Source organism: Aquarana catesbeiana, linkage group LG06 (genome assembly GCF_042186555.1).
Source record: "Aquarana catesbeiana isolate 2022-GZ linkage group LG06, ASM4218655v1, whole genome shotgun sequence".
In the NCBI taxonomy this organism is placed as follows: domain Eukaryota; kingdom Metazoa; phylum Chordata; class Amphibia; order Anura; family Ranidae; genus Aquarana; species Aquarana catesbeiana.
Window position 1 is genome coordinate 103358108 of NC_133329.1, and position 6000 is coordinate 103364107.

At 46.8% G+C, this 6000-nt stretch overlaps 1 protein-coding gene across 2 annotated transcripts in view; it reads right to left on the reverse strand.

Annotated features, from left to right (window-relative positions):
• SLX4 (SLX4 structure-specific endonuclease subunit) overlaps positions 1-5294 on the reverse strand; it is a 97212-nt gene extending 91918 nt beyond the window's left edge. For both annotated transcript variants that reach the window (XM_073636572.1, XM_073636571.1), the window contains exon 1: positions 5144-5294. The gene's annotated coding sequence lies outside the window, so the exon portion shown is untranslated. The remainder of the gene's footprint in view (positions 1-5143) is intronic.
• Positions 5295-6000: the final 706 nt, after the last annotated feature.

A 6000-nucleotide genomic window follows, 5' to 3' on the forward strand; every position in this document is an offset into this window, starting at 1 on the left:
TCATAACAAACAGAGGGGAGACATTTGACAGGTAAAGATACATGCAGGAGGCATGTATATCCTTATAGATAACCCCTATGGCAGTAGTTTAGAAAGGATGACATTGGGTTTACATCCACTTTAAGAATGCATTTTATGTGGGATCTCTTGGCATGAGATAAAGAGATAAAGCTATATTGGGTGCACCTTGGTCACAAAATAGTTGCCTTAGTTTGAAACAGAGAGAAACACCTTACCTAATATCACAAATAAAAGTGAAGTCAGGGAAATAATCTGCTCTTTTGGATATTATACTGCTGGGATGGTTTACCTTCTTGATAATCAGTGAAGCTGTGAGCCTACTGGGGTCATGCTAATGAGGTGTATACTTTGGAGAGCAATTAGAAGGTCGCCTTCTCTCTGTCCACGGTTACAGGCAGCACCTTGGTTGGAGTCTGATTTAATAAATGATGTGTGTTTGATCTTTGTGATAATGGTCAAGATTTAAAGCCGACTTATGCTCCCCTTCAGTTCAGCGATACGGCATCCCCGAGCTCCCCCCTGGCATCTTTGGACTGCCAGCTTGAGGGTATCAATTGCTGGCTGCATTCATTGGCCAGGCGGAGATGATGTCACTCACCAGCATGTGCGGGAATTCAGTTTGCTTGGCATTACTGAACTTGTACAATAAGATGGGCGTGCACACTCACTGTACAGGGGCGGACAGGCAGGCAGGTAACTTGAATGCAGGAGAGACATAGTGAGCGTTATCCCACAGGGGGGGCTGTGGAGGATGTTCACTTTGCACAAGCACAGAGCTTTGGATATTTTGGACTTTTTTCACTAAATTTGCACAGACTATGTGATTTCACACTCTTTAGAGTTTTGGTTAATATCGGAGTGTTATTTTTTATGTATCAATTTTGCACTGTTATTTATTAGCTGCATTAAAGTGCGTGTAAACCCTTGCAACCAATTTTGCACTATTTTGATGTATTAAAGGGGTTGTAAAGTTATTTTTTATTTTTTTTTTTTAAATAACAAACATGTTATACTTACCTTCACTGTGCAGCTCGTTCTGCACAGAGTGGCCCCGAACCTGGTCTTCTGGGGTCCCTCGGCGGCTGTTTCAGCTCCTCCCCGCAAGCATTTACCACCTTCATGCGAGCTCCCTCGCACGGTGGTGAGTGCTTACGGGCGCGCTCCCGTGATACAGCCGGCGGCTATAGCCGCTCGCTGTATCACTCGGCCCCGCCCCCCGGCGCGCCGCGTCATTGGATGTGATTGACAGCAGCGCGAGCCAATGGCTGCGCTGCTTTCAATCCATCCACTGCAGCCAATCAGCGACCAGGCTGAGCTGCAATGAAGCTGACGAGGACGAGGAGCGAAGATTTGAGGCGTCAGGTAAGTAAAAACGGGGGGGCTGGGGGCGGCGGTACTGTCAAAAGTTTTTTCACCTTAATGCATAGAATGCATTAAGGTGAAAAAATTTTTACCTTTACAACCCCTTTAAGGCCCAATGCCAGGCAAAATCTATTTTTTCTGATCCCTCCCCTCTCACCCACTTAAAGTGGAACTAAACCCTCCTCTCCTTTACAGCCAAGGAAGCTGTCATCGTAGCCTCTGCTTGATTTGCAGTCGCCATGGTACTGCACATGTGATCAGTCATGACACCAGCCAACTGATGGTTTGATAGTTCAGTTGAGAGCACAAAGCAAATGTGATAGTTATCATTCATGCCATGTCTTGAATGTAACTGTTTTGAGAAACCATTAAAGTGGTTGTAAAGGCAAAAGTTTTTTCTATCTTAATGCTGTCTATGCATTAAGATAAAAAAAATTTGTGTGCAGCAGCCCCCTTCCCCCAGCCCCCTAATACTTATCCGAGCCCATCTCCATTCAGCAATGTTGCACGAGAGACTCTGCTGTATGGGACTCTCCCTTTTGATTGGCTGAAACAGCAGCGGGCGCCATTGGTTCCTGCTGCTGTCAAATTCAGTGAGCCAATGAGGAGAAAGAGGGGGTGGGGCCGGGCCACAGCTTTGTGTCTGAATGGACACAGAGCAGCGGCTCGGTTTAGGTGCCCCGATAGCAAGCTGCTTGCTGTGGGGGATCTCAACTGGAGGGAGGGGCCTGGAGCATCGAAGAGGGACCCGAGAAGAGGAGGTAAGTATAACATGTTTATTATTTTTTAAAAATAGAAAATGAGACTTTACAATCACTTTTGGATCCACTTTAATTTTATCCCGGAGTTGGGTTTTAACCACTTGAGCTCTGGGAGATTTTACCCCCTTCATGACCAGAGCATTTATCACTATTCAGCACTGAGCTACTTTAATCTGTAATTGTGCGGTCATGCAACGCTGTACCTAAACAACATTTATATCATTTTTTTCACACAAATCAAGCTTTCTTTTGGTGGTATTTGATCACACCACTGTGTTTTCTATTTTTTACAATAAAAAAGCCCAAAAATTTTGGGGAAAAAAATATTTTTTTACTTTCTGTTACAAAACATATCCAATTAAAAAAAGAAATCTAAATTTCCCCATAACTTCTGGCCAAAATGTATTCTGCTACATGTCCTTGATGCAAAAAAAGAAATCACAATAAGTGATTGGTGACTGGTTTGCATAAAAGTTATAGCGCCCACAAACTATGGGATATATACCGTTTTTTGGGAGTTTTTTTTTTTATACTACTAATGGCGGTGATCAGCGACTTATAATGGGACTGCGACAGCCCAGCGGGCAATCTGACATTAGATAACTACCACTGACATCACCAATGACACGAATACAGTGATCAGTGATAATAATATACACGGTCACTGTACTAATGACACTGGCTGGGAAGGGGTTATCAGGGGCATTCAAGGAGTTAAACGTGTGCCTAATAATGTTTACTGTGTGTACTGTTTTTACTCAGGAACGGGCCAGTTTTTACTCTCTACTTTTCAGAGAGGAAAAAACAAAACAGCACATCGCTGCGGTCAGTAGAGAGCTTTGTGTTGTTTACCACCATAGGCCTCTCTTCTGTCATTCGCTCAGGGGGTTCCGCCCATAAATCATTGGAATCGACTTGTGCTGTAGCGAATAGCAGCGCAGCTGGGGTGGCGCTCGCGCACTCCCTACCTGGCAATACAAAAAACATGTACACGATCCAGCACAGCAGTACCGCCCTGCCGCAGTTGGCGGTCCTGAAGTGGTTAAAGTGTTTGTAAACCCTAGCAACCAATTTTGATGTAATAAAGCCCAGTGCCAGGCAAAATCTATTTTTTCCCATCCCTCCTTCTCACCCACTTAAAGCAGAACTAAACTCTCCTCTACTTTACAGCCAAGGAAGCTCTAGGCCAGTGATGGTGAACCCTTGCACCCCAGATGTTTTGGAAATACATTTCCCATGATGCTCAATTACACTGCAGAGTACAGGAGCATCATGGGAAATGTAGTTCCAAAACATCTGGGGCGCCAAGGTTCGCCATCACTGCTCTAGGAAGACAATGTTGCTCCTCTATAGATACAGCGGGGGAGTGAGCGTAGCCAGTCTAGAACAGGAAGTTCTGGCAGGATAACCAGGTGAAAATAAAGGCTGAGTGCAGAAATCTAATGCAGTCACCACATCTACCCAGAGTTCATTGACAGGCACACCTAACCTGCATCAAGTGGGTTCTGCATTCTCCCTAGACTTGTATAGGAGTGCAAAACCCATCTACAGCTACCGAATGTGTGTTGTGATCCCATGAAATATCCTGGAGCATTCACAGGACACTCACCTGTAACCCAATGTGCCAGCGGTGAGTCACGCCACAAGCAACTTTGATGAGGAACCACAGACCTCAGCATGCACTACTGTCCCCACAAGCAACTCTGTGAGCAATGAGGCATAAGACAAGACTGGCAGTTACCGGTGAACAATAATGCATGCTGGGATTTCTAGTTCCATAGCATAACTGGCAGCCTTATGGACAGCTGACTTTGTGAACAGCCTTGTGTGAAAGGACTTAGTTCTCCTGCAATGCTGCTTGTGAGGACAGTGGGGCATGCCGAGACTAGTGGATTCCTAGCACAGTTGCTTGTGAGGACAACAGTGCATGTCGAGACTTGTGGTTCCCCAGCACAATTGCTTGTGAGGACTGCCATGCATGCTGTGATCTGTGGTTCCCCAGCACAGTTGCTTGTGAGGACAGTAGTGCATGCTGAGGCCTGTGATTCCTTAGCACAGTTGCTTGTGAGGACAGTAGTGCATGCTGAGGTCTGTGGTTCCTTAGCAAAGTTGCTTGGGAGGATTGTAGTGCATGCTGAGGCCTGTGATTCCTCAGCACAGTTGTTTGTGCGGACGGTTGTGCATGCTGTGATCCCTCAGCACAGTTGCTTGCGAGGACAGTAGTGCATGTTGAGGCCTGTGGTTCCTTAGCACAGTTGCTTGCGAGGATAGTAGTGCATGCTGAAGCCTGTGATTCCTTAGCACAGTTGCTTGCGAGGATAGTAGTGCATGCTGAGGCCTGCGATTCCTTAGTACAGTTGCTTGCGAGGATAGTAGTGCATGCTGAGGCCTGTGATTCCTCAGCACAGTTGTTTGTGCGGACTTTTGTGCATGCTGTGATCCCTCAGCACAGTTGCCTGCGAGGACAGTAGTGCACGCTGAGGCCTGAGATTCCCCTGCAAGTTGCTTGTGAGGACAGTAGTGCACGCTGAAGCCTGTGATTCCCTTGCACAGTTGCTTGTGAGGACAGTAGTGCATGCTGAGGCCTGTGGTTCCATAGCACAGTTGTTTGCGGGGATAGTAGTGCATGCTGAGGCCTGTGATTCCTCAGCACAGTTGCTTGTGAGTACAGAAGTGCATGCTTAGACTGGTGGTTCCCCAGCACAGCTGGCTGGTCTCTGAAGAGCAGAGCAAGCTGATAGGCGCAACCACAACCCTCAGTACACCTCGTTGTGAACACAGAAGCGCATGCTGAGACTTATGGTCCCCCGCCACAGTTGCTTGCGAACACAATAATGCATGCTGAGACTTATGCCCCCCAGCACAGCTGGCTGGTCCCTGAAGCGCATACTGCAACATACTACAGGCCTCAGGACTCTTATCCTATCCCTCTGTTCTCTACACCACCACTATCATCCTCTCCGTGACCCTTCCCGCCTCCCCCATTTATCACACGGTACCTGAGCCCCGCCGTACACACGGATCCGGAAGTAGCTCCATTACGTCACCGTGAGACCAGCAACAAGCGTCCAGCCGGTGTTCCCCCAGCAACCGAATGTGCTGCCCTCTACCGGCGCTGCGCTGATAGTAATCCTGCAAAAACAAACAAAATGGCTGCCGAATGATCCAATGAGGGCTGATTGGTTTTGCGTACCTCATATCTACACGATATCATGGCCTGTTCCCATCAGATAGCCCGGAGCACAGGTGCAGTTCATGACATGCTTCCCTCAGCTCCTGACCTGATTTTGGGGATTAGTCTTTGTCTTGGAGCTGTTACATGGCTCTCCCTCTTGTATACATGAAGCAATATTATCGTAGTTGCCAACATTGTAATAAAAAATTTATAGGGACACTTTTTTTGGCTGCAGGCGGAGTCTTATTATAATTAGAGGGCGGGGCATGCGTTTGTAGGCGTGACATAGCAAAAAAAAAGAAAAGTGCGGTGTGCGCAGTGCGCCACGCCGAAGAATAGGCGTGGTTTCTGTGAAATAGTGGGCGTGGCTTATATGGGCATGGTTAGAGTCTGAGATGAATGAGAGATGGAGAAAGAAAGGGGAAAAGAGGGAGGGAGGGAGAGAGAAAGAAGAAAAGAGGGATGGAGGGACAGCAGGCCCAGATCCTACACCGCAATAGAAATGTGTATTCCAGAGTTTAACAAATCAGCAGATAAAGATACTCCAAACACCTGGTGTTAGCGCTTCAATCATCCCAGCACCATGGTTGTTGTGGTGTCAGGATGATTGAAGCTCATTATTACTATTATTACATTGTAATATACAATTAAATCATTCAACTCACCATAATCCAGAATCAG